We start from the raw sequence: 13994 nt of genomic DNA on the forward strand, positions 1-13994 counted from the left end.
ATTCCATCTCAAAAATCTTTCTCTTTTAGACATCGAAACTAAGCCCCCAACCTTTCTAAAGACCATTAACCAGGTAGGAAAAAGAAAGTTAAGATGAAAAAAGGATTTTTTTTTTCTCCTACTTCACCCTGACCCCCTTAAAAGAGAGGTGGCACTCACATGAGGAATGTAAGCCTAGGGGAAGCCATGTCCTTCCCAAGAGACTCAGGGAGCAGAAATGAAGTGGCGGTGGGTGAATACATGTGTTACGTACCATGTAAGGAAGGTTCTGACCACACAGAAAGGATGGGCACGTGCAGAAAGTCCAGACTGCACTGCAAGGACCAGGCAGCGTGTGCACATTGATAGAGGAGCAGACTCAGGAGTTGGCCTAGGAAAACGGCCCCCGGCTTCTGCTTGCCTCATTTCCTCATCTGCAAAGTGGGCAGTGTTCATGGTTATGTACAAAGTGCTGAAACACTGTGAGGTACACAGCAAGTGCTCCCCAAATGTTAGTTCCTTATCCCTGGCGAGGAGAATATTGACTGTTGGATTGTAATGGCTCCTCTCCTTTCCCCAGGTCTAAATGAAATGGGGTCATTTCTCTAAGACTGCTTAGTTTACATTTTTAAAAATTCTCAAAATGCTTTTGTTCTTCAGATTTTTTTTCTTATATTATACCAAGATCTTTCTTTCTTTGAGTCTAATCCTAGATCACTTACTGCAAGAGATACTTCAAGATCCATTATCATACCCAGAAAAACATTGCATAAATTTTTTATGCAACCTGTTTCTGAGCTCAATACTTATTTCTGCTGCAAGTCTTTCTGTTCCATCATGTTCTTTGGGTCTGACATTCACTCCCTCTGATCTCTCATCTTACTCATAGAGATCTGAGCAGATAATGTAACCCCAAACCTCAATTTACTTAGCAGTAAAATATAACAAAAATTGCTTTTAGCCCTTAAAATTATAATAATTTTAGCTGGGTGTGGTGGCATGCACACACCTTTAATCATGGCACTTAGGAGGCAGAGGCAGATGGATCTCTGTGAGATGAAGGCAAGCCTGGTCTACATAGTTCCAGGCCAACTGTGTCTGCAGGGAGACCCAGTTTCAAAAAGATTTTAAAAAATGATAACTTTGCAATTATTAGTAGCAAACTATTTAACAAAGTGCATGCAAAAATAAAAAGTGTTAGCTATTTTCATGTATAGAATTTAAAGTACATAACTCATTTTCCTTTCTCTAAGTTCAGTATTAAACTTGCTCTGAACTGAATGATCTATAGCATACTCATTATGAGCCTAAAATTACATTTGTAAATTAGAGTTGGCACCCCAAGGGAAAGGTACTATAGAATATTTCATATATGTTGTTTTCATATGAATTTGTACTATCTTCCCCCCATTCACAACTTTGTATTATTCTTTTGTGAGACAGAAATTCCTTTAAAGTAAGGTCTTCCTCCTAATTTTCATACCACCCCTTCAAAGGCCTTTGGTGAGAAACTGTCCCTAAGTTCATCTCTCTCTCTCTCTCTCTCTCTCTCTCTCTCTCTCTCTCTCTCTCTCTCTCTCTCTCTCTCTCTCTCTCTCTCTCTCTCTCTCTCTCTCTCTCTCTCTCACACACACACACACACACACTAGTAGGTACCTGCTTGGCTGCAGATAAACCCTTTATTTTATTTACTGACTGAATTAGATAATTAGGCTGTATATTAGAATAGGCCACACAAAATAGTTTATTGCCCCAGCTGTGCAGGGGTAATGGTAAATGCAAGATAAACATATATTTTTAGTGTTTAGTTAACTGGAGTCCAGGCAATGCATAACCAGCCATACCAGGAAATCTATGAATACACAGACAACAACCCTTTGGGGATATATAGCATCTTATAGATTGATCATCTTTGCCTTCTATATTTCTGTTGCTTTTGCAAACAGATCATTAAGCAGAAATGGCTCTTATTTCAGACCTATGTAAATCTTTCAATGGGATGCCGAGGCAGTCTGTTTTAAAATGTTATACTACGATATTTAATGGGATTACCTTCTAGGCTTTGAAATGAGGAATAAATTATTCGGGGGAATCTAATCAATGATGCTATAAAAATTAATGGCAAAAGCCTGGGCTCATTTAACTTTTGTTCTACAAAAAATGGTCAATGACAAAAAGTATGGTTAGAGGCAGCATAGGGTAAATCTGTCAACAAGTGTCAAATAACAAATAGCACAGCATCTGAGAATGGCAGTAAATGTGCTTTGCTTACTATTATGGAAAACTTTAAATGTGGGGTCACTTTGTGGGATGTGAACCTGACAATACTTTTGTTGGATTCTTGTTGTTGTTTGAATCTAGAGTGGACCTCCCCCACCCAACATATAAAAACAGTTTGTGTGTGGTACGTTTTTGAAGGCCATGACATCCCTGGAAGGTGGGGCTTGCTGGGGGAGTAGGGGCCATCTTTGAAGGTGATATCTGTTCCTGGTCTACTGCCATGTGAAGAATCAGTTCTGTAGCCACAGATGAGCCGCTTGGCCCTTCCTGTCCTGCCACGATGGACTGAGAACTCTACTAGAATGTACCAGAAGAAATCCCTCTTCCTTTAAGTTACTTTTGTCACTGAGATGTGAAATATTACATCTTTTGTATTTTTCCCAATGTATTCTTTTTTAAAAAATATTTTATTTTTTAAAAATTTTGTGTGTATGAGTGTTTTGCTTACATGTATGTAAGTGTACCTGTGCTGTGCAATGCCCATGGAGTCAGAAGAGGGTGTCAGATCCCCTGGAACTGGAGTGACTGGGCAGTTGTTAACTGCTATGTGGGTGCTGAGATTCGAACCCAGATCCTCTACAAGAGCAGCCATCTCCATCTCTCCAGCTCCCCCCCCCCTGTATTCAGATAGAAACTTTCAGATGGAATTGGATACTTTCAGGGTAGAACACCTATAGACCAACAGAAAATTTCAGAACTGGCAATGTTGAAGGAAGTTCTAGGTGGGTGTCCATACAATACCTGCCTCGATTCTATGATCAGTACCTAACTCAGCTTTTGTTATAACCTGCATCCATTTCCCCATCCTCCATCGAGTGATTAAACATTGTATTCTGGTAATGTTTTTCAATGTAAATTTCAGATAACTATAAAATTCCTCCTAAAATGTAAGTGTGCATATTATGAATTATAATTTAATATTTATATTCTATTGATGTGCAATTTACATAAAATGAAATCCACAAATTGAAAGTGTGTATTGTTTGAATTTCAGCAAAAGGTCCCCTGTGTAACTCAGACCCCCTCTCCCCAAGGTAAGAACACTGTCTTGGGAAAGTGGCTCGCTGAATTACCCTGTAGGTATAGATCTAGATGGTGTTATCTTTTCCCAAAGCACTTCACATGTGTCATCATACTGAATTCTCAGAAGCAGTCTAGGAGAGGAACACTCATATTTTCATTTTACAAATTAAGAGATAATCTCAGAGATACCAGAGGCAAAGAGGAGGGAGTGTGGGGAGGAATAAATAGCACGAAAGGCCTTTAGAAAAAGCCTCACGGAAACCTACCACTACAGAAGCTTCTTTAAGATACATATTTCATAAAAAGAGATTAAAAGGAGCTATCCTATAACAGGGGGACATTGCCCTTTCTAGACACCATAAACTAATGAAAATTAAAAAAAAAACAGTGTTATGAATGGACTCCCTCTGTAAAAGCTGTTGACCAGGGGTCCTATAGACCCTCAAACAACACTGGCCATTGCCTCTGCTCTTGGTTTCTCACCAAAACTGGATAAGACCTTATTGCTGAAGACACTGCACACATGAGCTATAGAACAAACAAGGAGAAACGAAGCTGGTGCTGACTTCAGAGTCTCATCTCTACTGAGTAGTGTTGAAGTGCTTGAAGGTGCTATGCAAGCTACTGGGAGGAAAAAAATAATCATCAACTTTACCTAACTGAATCCTGTGAACTACAATAATAACTGGCCTGGAAAGATATGCCCACCTGTACAGTAGTGGCACAAATATTATGGGAATAACCAACTACTTTTTAATTGGATTTAAGGTCTGCTTCCTAGGATGGAGCCCATACCTGACACTGATATCAGTCTTAGGAATCTTAGACATGTCACAGGACATAGGGGAGAACCTAATACTAGTTTTCTACTAAAGCTATCATATTAAACTGATTCATAATGACTTATTGTTATACCCATAGATTAATGCATCTCTAAATTCTGATCAGGGAAGTTTCTTTATGCAACAAACGATGATTAACACAGACACCCACAACTGACCAATGTGAGAACAAGAGGCTGCAGACTACTTCTCCCTGGATAAGACACCCATATCAAATCTCTGGCCCTTAAGGCTCAGGGATCATTGTGGAAGAAGGGGCAGAAAGATTGTAGGAGTCAGAGGCGGTGGAGGACCACAATGACAGCTGGCTAGTTACTCACATGAACTCACACCAACGGCAACAGCATGTACAAGTCCCATGCTGCTCAAACCAGAAAAAAAAATCCCAGCATAGACATAAGGAAGTGGGTAAGCAGCTCCAACCCCACCTAAGGAAATTGTGGCAACAGATGGTTGCTAGCAGAGGCAAAGGCAGCCTCTTTCAAGCATAGGACTCTTGGTAGATTAACCAGGCTCCAGTGTATGATCCCACACTGAAGAACAATTGGGGACACAAATTAGACTCTAGAGGATATATATATATATATATATATATATATATATATATATATATATAGAATAACAAAAAACAGGGCCCAGCTCAGCCCCCCGCCATAAGGCAAGTTGGGGTGGAGGTTTAAAGATTAATAAGAATTTTTACTATATTATTGTATTATATTGCAAAAATTCAATAAAAATAAATTTTAACTCAATAAGCTTTCAGCCCAGGACAAGGTCAGTTTTAAGAAATCAGCCTGAAGGCATACCCAGGAAACAGATGACTAACTTGTTTAAGGGATTTAGTGGCCTACTAGACCACTCCTCTCGAAGGTTTTGAAGTGAAGGAGTAGTGTGCTCATCTGTGCCTAGAACAATGACCTTAGCCCAGCTGTGTGGAGGGGTGTTACCTGGAAGTGTCCTCCAACCACTATGCCAGCAAGCTATAGTCACACCTCCTTCCCACACTCATTGAAAGGAGTCAAGGAGAGAGTCAGTTACCCCTCCTACCCAATTAATCATCTTTAGCTCCATGAGGGAGAGGGTCTATGGATACATAAGCCCAGAGCACCATGAGGCAGGTCTCTTGCCATTTTTGTGCTGCTGTCTGGAAGTCACAGAATCTATGTATGAGTGTGGACTTTCCAGCGAAGCCATAAATGGGGCGGGGGACAGCTACTCTTCCATAAGTAAACCCCCACCCTATGCTCTGTTAGCAAACCTAATGAACTCCTTAGGATTTTCCAAACAGTTTTGGAGAATTCTTGCTGTGGGTTGTCATAAGGACACTGGGAGGAGGGAACCAGATGCCACGTGTACCTCCCAGCAGTAATTTTTAGTACAAGGGGGCAGAAAACAAAAAGCTTAGAGGAGCTAGAGGAAAGGTGTAGTCATTTGATTAGTCATAAGTATTTACTGAGCACCTATTGCATGAAATAAAGTGGTCCTGGAACAAAAAGGCATCTCTCATGGAGCTTGTAGAATGGCTACATAAATAGAAGTATATGCTCTCTGAGTATAACAAGTATTTGGGCAATGATAAAGTAGTTAAAAGGAAAAGGAAGTCTTGCAAAGGACAGTAATGATTTGGTGTGTGTGATGAGATGCGGTCAGCTGGCTTCTAGCTCTCGCCACCATGCCTTGCCTGACTGTTACCTACCATGATGGACTAGATCCCTTCTGGAACTGTAAGCCAAAATAAACCCTTTCTTCCTTAACTTGTGACTCAGAAAGTGACTTAGGAAAGGCTCTAAACAGAGGTACATGTGAGGCCCGTTGAGCTGAGAGTGGGGAAGAGATTGGAGAGAGAGAGTGTTCTTGTCAGAGGAAATAGTGTGTGCAAAGGTCCTGGGGATGAGCTTGGCGTGTTAAAAGAACTGAGTGAGAAAGAGAGAGCAAGAGACAAAGTTGTTCTAAAGTAGAGCCACATCATTCTAGAAGAGTGCGGTTGCCATCAGTGGATATTCTTCACAGTTTTATCTGTCCAGAGGTGACACAAGGAGAGATTAAGATGCTGGGTATTTGTGTTGGTTTGTGTTTGGCTCCTTGACCCAGGGTTGTTGAGGCCAGAGAAATGAATGGATTTTACTCTTCAAAAAAATATCTGTGTTTGTGACCCTCCTGTGGTCTATAGCAATGTTTTATACCTCAAATATAATTGGGTTCTGTACTAACTACCTTTCTGTTGCTGTGATAAACTATCCCAACAAAGAGGAAGTTAGGGAAAAAAGGTTTGATTTTGGCTCACAGTTCAGATGGATCCAGTCCATGATGGTGAGGGAGTCAGGGAACAAGGCATGGTGGTAAGAGCAGGATCACATTTCATCCACACACAGGAAGCAGAGACAGAGAACAGGAAGTAGAACAAGGCTATAAAGCCTCAAAGCCCACCTCCAGTGATGCACTTCCTCCAGCAAGGCTCTGCCTCCTAAAGATTCCATAATCTTCCCAAACAGCACCACAGACTGCAGACCAAGTGCTCAAAAACATGAGCCTACAGGGGACACTTCTCATTCAAACCGCTGCAGGTTCTTTGTGTTTCTGAGGTTATCTGACGCTTCTGTGGCACATCTTCTAACACACAACCATGATACACTTCTTGTGTTGGTAACTTTGTTTTCCAATTTAGCACCAATAATTGCAAAGTTAGCCCTAAACTTAATCCTAATTCTCAACCCTATGCTTAATCCTAATCCTAGTTCTAATCCTAACACTAACTCTAACCCAATCCATAAATCTAGTCTTGTCCTAATCCCATTCTAGGTACCCTTTACCCTAACCCAATCCCAGACCCAAACATTACCCTAACACTGACCCTAACTCTATACTAACCCTAACTCTGACCCTAATCCTACCCTAACTAACCCTAACACTCTCATCCTTACCATGACCCTAATCTTGACCCTATCCTAATCATATCAACTAGACCTAACTCTAAAACTGACCCTAACCCTGCCCTAACTCTAACTCTATTCCTAACCCTAACCCTATTCCTAACCCTAACCCTATCCCTAACCCTAACCATAACCCTAACCCTAACCCTATCCCTAACCCTAACCCTAACTGTAACCCTATCCCTAACCCTAACTCTAACTCTATTCCTAAGCCTAACCCTAACCCTAACCCTAACTGTAATCATAACCCTAACCCTAACCCTAACCCTAACTGTAACCCTATCCCTAACCCTAACTCTAACTCTATTCCTAAGCCTAACCCTAACCCTAACCCTAACTCTAACTGTAATCATAACTCTAACCCTAACCCTAACCCTAACTGTAACCCTATCCCTAACCCTAACCCTAACCCTAACCCTAACCCTAACCCTAACCCTATTCCTAACCCTAATCCTAACCCCATCTCTAATCCTACCCCTCCTCTTAATCCTACACTACCTATAGCTGTAGTCCAAATTGTATCCCAGCTAGCCCTAACCCTTAATGGTTCATGGTTGTTGTTGAGGGCTTTGCCTTCCTCACTTTTGGCTACAAACACCATATATGCTTCTCAAATAAGGAAGGGCAGCCCTCATCAGGAACTGGGCTTTTCTGATTCCCTGCCATTGTTGTTATGTCTCTTCAGTATTTGCATAGACTTTGTCAGGCTGCTGGACCCTGGGCAGAGCTTTCTGCAAGACACTATCTCAATGGCATTTACTGAGATTTGAAATTTGGCAATTAGCTTCACAGCTCACACTGAGATGCCACAGTTCTGGCCTGCAGTCCGACCTAGGAATGCTTTCTATGGATATGATGCAGTACTATGCCACACTACATAGTACTGTCATCTCAAATACCTCTCGCCTTTACAGCTCTCAAATCCAAGAACAGCACTGGCAGCATCCTAATCTATTTAAAGACTCAGCCCAATCAGGGCAAGTGTTTGCTGATATTCTTGTTACAGTTTTTCCAGGTAATATTCCTGTCAACTCCCTTTTCTCCCTCCCCCGACATCCTGCCTTTTCTCTTTTGTCCCAAGATTTACTGAAGTATAATTGATGTGTAGATAACCACTTGTACGCAGTTGGGTGCGTGTGGGTATAATGGCACACTTGTGATATGATGCAATTCAACAATCACACCTTCTGCTATTCCTATGGAAGTGAATTTCATTCTTTAATTGTTTCTAAAACCCTGCACGAATGACGTGCTCTCTGGCCAGTCTCCATAGCTAAGGCACTGGGGGTGCCTGTAAGGATTGTTGTACCAATATGGTATGGTTTGAATATGGACTGTTCCCCACAGACTCGTATTTTGAGCAGTTGATACTCAGCTTGTGGTGGTGCTTTGAAGACCGTGGAACCTGTAGAAGGTGGGTGGGGTCTCTCTGGGAGATGTAGGTCACTAGGGTAGGCCTTTGAAGGCTCTATTTGCTTCTGTTTGTTGTCTGCTTTCTCAGCTTCCTGATCCTCATCATGCGAATACCCCACATGCTCCTGAGCCATGGATCACGTGCGCCTCGTGCCATGCCTCCCCCATTATGACAAAGTGAAATTCCTCTGATAGTGTGAACCAAACTGAACCTTTCTTTCCTTAAGTTGTTTCTATCAAGTATTCTGTCACAACAATCAGAAAAATAATAGATCTACAAAGAAAAGAAATTAATTCAGTGCTTCATGAATCCCAGGGTGTTCCCCTCCTGGGAAGGATTATTTAGACAATACCTGGATACCTGGATGTGAAGGGTTATTGAGACAATAGCTGCATCTCTGAGCTTCCTGAAAATGTCATGGGGAATGGGAGGGCCCAACAGAGGAGCAGCTCTGTCCAGATGAGTGGGGCATCTTCCAGGATGAGGGAGACAAGGCAGCCTCAAATCCCCCTAAACCAGCCTTAGTCTCCCTTAGGAATGCTCTAAGGGAACAAAAAAGGATTCTGTATTCTTTTCCTTCAGTCATCAACACAGAGGTCAGGAAATGCTATGAGCTCTAGTTCTCCTTAACTTTCTTTGATTGTTTTGCTCCAATTTTTGAATGCATCTAGGAGCAGACTTTGTTCATATTCTGGTGACACAGGAAACAGGATAAATTCCATTGGCCTTTTCTCTATAATCCCTTTCCCCCAAAGAACTCTCACATTCATGTAAGAAAAATTAGAAATGTCATTTTGAAGAATGGAAGAAATTCATTTCAAAGGTAAATCTTTTTTTTTTTTCTTTTTTCTTTCTTTTCTTTTTTTTTTTGTCTTTTTGAGACAGGGTCTCCCAGTAGCCCCAGCTGACCTGGAACTCACTTTGTAGACCAGACTGGCCTCAAACTCACAGAGATCTGAACTCACAGAGCTCCATCTGTCTGGGCCTCTTGAGTGCTGGGATTAAAGGTGTGCACCCCAATTCCCAGCTATTCAAAAGTAAATTTTTAAGATGAATGTAGTAATCCCAGTTCTTGTGGGGTTGAGCAGGAGAATCTTGAGTTTCTAGCTATGTAGCAAGAATCTTTCAATAAATAAGTCAATAAAGAAACCAACTGACAAATAAATAAATATAAAACAGAAGTAAAACCCAGAAATCTAAATTTTCATATTTTTTGTAGATTGAGAAATTTAGGCATAATCCACTGAAAGACTGTATTTTCCACCCCATGCAATAGACTCACATGAGATGCAGAAAGTCCACTTTCAATACCATATGAATAATTTGCATATAGTTTTAATTAAAAACATGGCAATGTTTGTAAAAATATGAATAATTTACTGTTATGTTGTCATGTCTTATTTCTAGAGTTTTACCTTTGATTTCCCACTCTACGTTTTGGTCTATGTATATTAAAATGGCACAAACTGGGGAGAGCACAGTATGCTCAACATACAATATATACATGTATGAAAGTGCATAATAAATTTTATGTATGAAATATACATATATGTATACATATACTATATATGTGTATATGTACAATATATACATGTATAAAAAACTAGGGACTGGAAAGATGGTACAGCAGTTAAGAGCACTGGCTGCTCTTTCAGAGGACCCAGGTTGGATTCCTAGTACCCTAGGCACCTAACAACCATCTGTAACTCCAGTTTCATGGAAATATAATACCTTCTTCTGACCTCCATGGGCATATACACATGCAGTCAATAATCCTACTCATAAAATAAAAAGTAATAACTAAAATATTTTAAAAACAGAAACTAAAAAAATGGGCAATCAGGGATGGATTCCTTCTTAAGAAGATGTTGACTAGGGGCCCCATAGACCCTCAAATAAATAGGGCCATTGCTCCTGCTCTTGGTTACCCACCAGAACTTCGTGGTAAGACCCTATTACTGAAGATACTACTTACATGAACTGTAGAACAAACAAGGAGCAATCAAGCTGGTGCTGACTTCAAAGCCTCCACTCTACTGTCTAGCATTCATAGTACTGGAAAGTGCTATGCGTGCTACCTAAAGAGAAAATTAGCATGAGCCTTACTCAGCTGTGAATCCTGTGAGCCAAAACAACAACTGGCTTGGCAAGATATGCCCACCAGTCCAATAGTGGTACAAATATTATAGGAGTAACCACCCACTTTCTAATTGGATTTAATGTCCACTTCATAGGTTGGAGCCATATGGAGCTTCATAGGTTGTCAGATATGCTGACACTGGCATTAGGCCTTGGAAACCAAGGCTTGACAGCCCACAAGCCATGGAAGAGAACCCAATATAATTATTCTGCTAAATGGATATAGTGTTAATCGATTTTAATGAATTATTGTTATGCCCATAGATTAATGTGCCTTTCAACTCTCATCAGAAAGCTTCCTTATAGAGCAGACGGTGATTAACACAGAGCACCACAACTGGCCAACATGCAGAGAAGAGGAGACTGTATACCGCTCAGTCCTTATTAGGACATCTATATCAAACTGCTGCCTCCCAGGGCTCAGGAATCATAGAGGAAGAAGAGACAAAAAGATAATAAAAGCCAGAAGAGGCGGATGACCATAAGGAAACAGAGTTTTCCAGACAAGCTGATCAGTTATTCATATGAACTCAAAGAAATGGTGACAGCATGCACAAGTCCTATGTGAGCTCAAGCCAGATAATTTTGGAATTTGCAAATAAACCCCAATCAATCAATCAATCAATCAATCAATCAATCAATCATCCATCAGTCAGTCAGGCTATCTGTATATCTGTTTGTCTTTTTGAGACAGGGTCTCCCTGTAGCCCCAGCTGGTCTGGAACTCACTATGTAAATCAGGCTGGCCATGAACTCATAGAGATCCACCGGCCTCTGCCTCCCAAGTGCTGGGATTAAAGTTAAAAAGGGCAATCATCAAATTCCACATATTATTTGTAATATAGACTTGTTGGTCACATTCTTTTTTAAGAAATATTTTATTTTATTTTAATTTTTGAGAATTTCACGCATGAGTATAGCCTTTGCACCATTTTCATCCCTCCGTATACTCTACTAGCTCTATGACCCCCACTCCTTTTCAATTTCTTATCCTCTTCTTTGATTATTATCATTACATGTGCATGCATTTCTTTATAGGTCTATTTAGTGGTGCCTGGGTGTAGCTGTGTTTAGGGTTGTCTATTTGGAATTAGATAACCACTCAGAGAAAATTGGAGAAAACTGATTCTTCCTCCCTCAGCATCTATTGATTGCCTGTAGCTCTTCATCCTGAGGTGGGACCGCATGATGCTCTCCCATCCACCTTGGCATGTCAACCAGTTTTATCATTATGCAGATCTTGTTAGACTACTATACTGTGGAGAGATTTCATTGGTGAAGCTTCCCTATCATGTCTAGAATATATTAACTAGCAGCAAGTGTCTTGTCCCCCTGACACTTACATTCTTTCTACCCCCTCTTTCACAATGTTCCTTGAATCTTGAGTGTAGAGGTTACATTGCAGGTGTGTCACTTATTCTCTGCATTTGTTGATCACATTCTTTCAGAAGAAAACTAACACACACATATATGTGTATATGTGTGGAGAGTATTACCTGTGTTTATGTATGCATGTGTATGGATAGATGTGTGTGTTGATTTTTCTTTCCTGGTCCTGTAGCCTGATTCTCAGGCTGCTGATCTTATACATCCTCTGGCTTTATCTCCATCATCATTCCCCTCCAGGCAGCCTCTATAACCTCTGCAAATATTGGCCATTCATCATTCAGTAACACGTATCTCAGAGCACTGGTTGAAAAATGAGTTGGACTCTGGAGTTTTTCTAAGCCATGTTTTAATTGAATTTCAGTCACACTGTTTAGACATCTCTTTTTTGGTAATTCTATTTTCTTTTAATTTATGCTCTTCTGAAAAATAAGTTTAAAACAGCAACATTCAAAGAGGAAAAGTCACTTGCTACATTTTTATGAGCTTAAGCATCTTAAAGTCTGAGGAAGGAATGCTGGCCCAGGGTTTTCATTCTATCTCACCCTAGATGTGACTGTGTTGTCCCGTAAAAGCAGCTTGGAGAATCTGCTTCCACTTGGGTCCAGTCATGGGGAAAATGAAGATCAAAGGAGAAAATAAGAAAAAGAATGCAAGTTAGTAATGTGTATTACACCTTTTAATATCAAAAGTGAACTGAACTGAAGACAGAATAGCCATGAAAGATTATTTTTAAATACACTGCACCATCATATTGGATCTAGCCGTGATTATTTTCCTTTTTGCATACTGGGTATGTGCTTAAGATAAGCCATGATTCTTTACTGTTTTATGTTGCTATTACAATTAAAGGGATTTAAATTCGCACACTGCTAAGCTATTCTGTTATTTTTCTTTATTACTTTATGACTACGTATTTTTAATCTTCATCTATGAATAAGGCAAATAGTCACAGTGAGTCTATAAAATGGAAATTGTCATTCAGATCAATAAAGGGATGTATAATATTAGAACAGAGGTGAATGGATGACTAACAATGCCGTTCAGGGCTATAGATCTGCATCTGTTATTCCTACTCAAAAATCTGCCACAGTTGCCTCTTCATCAAAGTACAGATTTGTTAGCCAAGTGTATTAGTAACAGTCAAGTATATGAAAGCCAACATAAACATTCTCAGAACCGGGTGAAGTGGGAGATGCCCAGGAATCACTGTTCCCTGGCCAGCATGAAATCCAGCAAGGCACACGTTGGCAGGCCTTTGAGCAGGAGTCAAGCCTGGAGGTGATCCTCACAGCTCTTGCTCTGCTCCCTGTGCTCTCGATTTTCCCTCTGAGTCATTTATTCTTTTCCTTGAAATTAGGTTTGTGTTTTCAACTGAGCAGTCTCCTGCTTCTTGCCTGTAGAAATGTTGGTTTCCACTCTCCAAGCAGAGCCTGTGCTCTCAGCTCCAAGCCCGTTTCTCAGGTTTTTTATTTTCCTCTTGATCGTCCCTTCCCTTCTCTCGTTGAAAAGTCTGGTTTTCTCATCCAAGATCGAGTTCTGTGGGAACTATCCAAATCCTAATATTTCCAGGGAGGGATTTCTCCACTTCATTTTCGTACTGCTGTTTGCTTGGTTGTGATGCAGTGAAGCCTTCCTTGTCTTACAATGAGGTGTGTATGCTGCTGCCTTCTCCACATCGCAGATGCCTTGGGCACCTCATTTGGTGTTCACTGAATTGAAATAGAATGGTATTGAAATTTTTATCAAATGTGCATGCATATTGCTTTGGTTTCAAGTGTTTTCTGATGTTCTTATTGATTGTGACTCTTTCATAAAATATTGATCAGTTTCAACCTCATTCCTTTTGACCCCTATAGACAAATAGCCCATCATAACTGACTCAAAAGAAATACTGTGTATTAACCCAAGAATTTATATGGAAGTGCTTTGAAAATGGCAGAAGCATAATACTTAAACTAGTTAGTATTATATGAAGAAGGATTAGCGTCCTTAACCACA

The sequence above is a fragment of the Nannospalax galili genome, unplaced genomic scaffold, assembly GCF_000622305.1.
Source record: "Nannospalax galili isolate Female #2095 unplaced genomic scaffold, S.galili_v1.0 scaffold1068, whole genome shotgun sequence".
NCBI classification, from domain to species: domain Eukaryota; kingdom Metazoa; phylum Chordata; class Mammalia; order Rodentia; family Spalacidae; genus Nannospalax; species Nannospalax galili.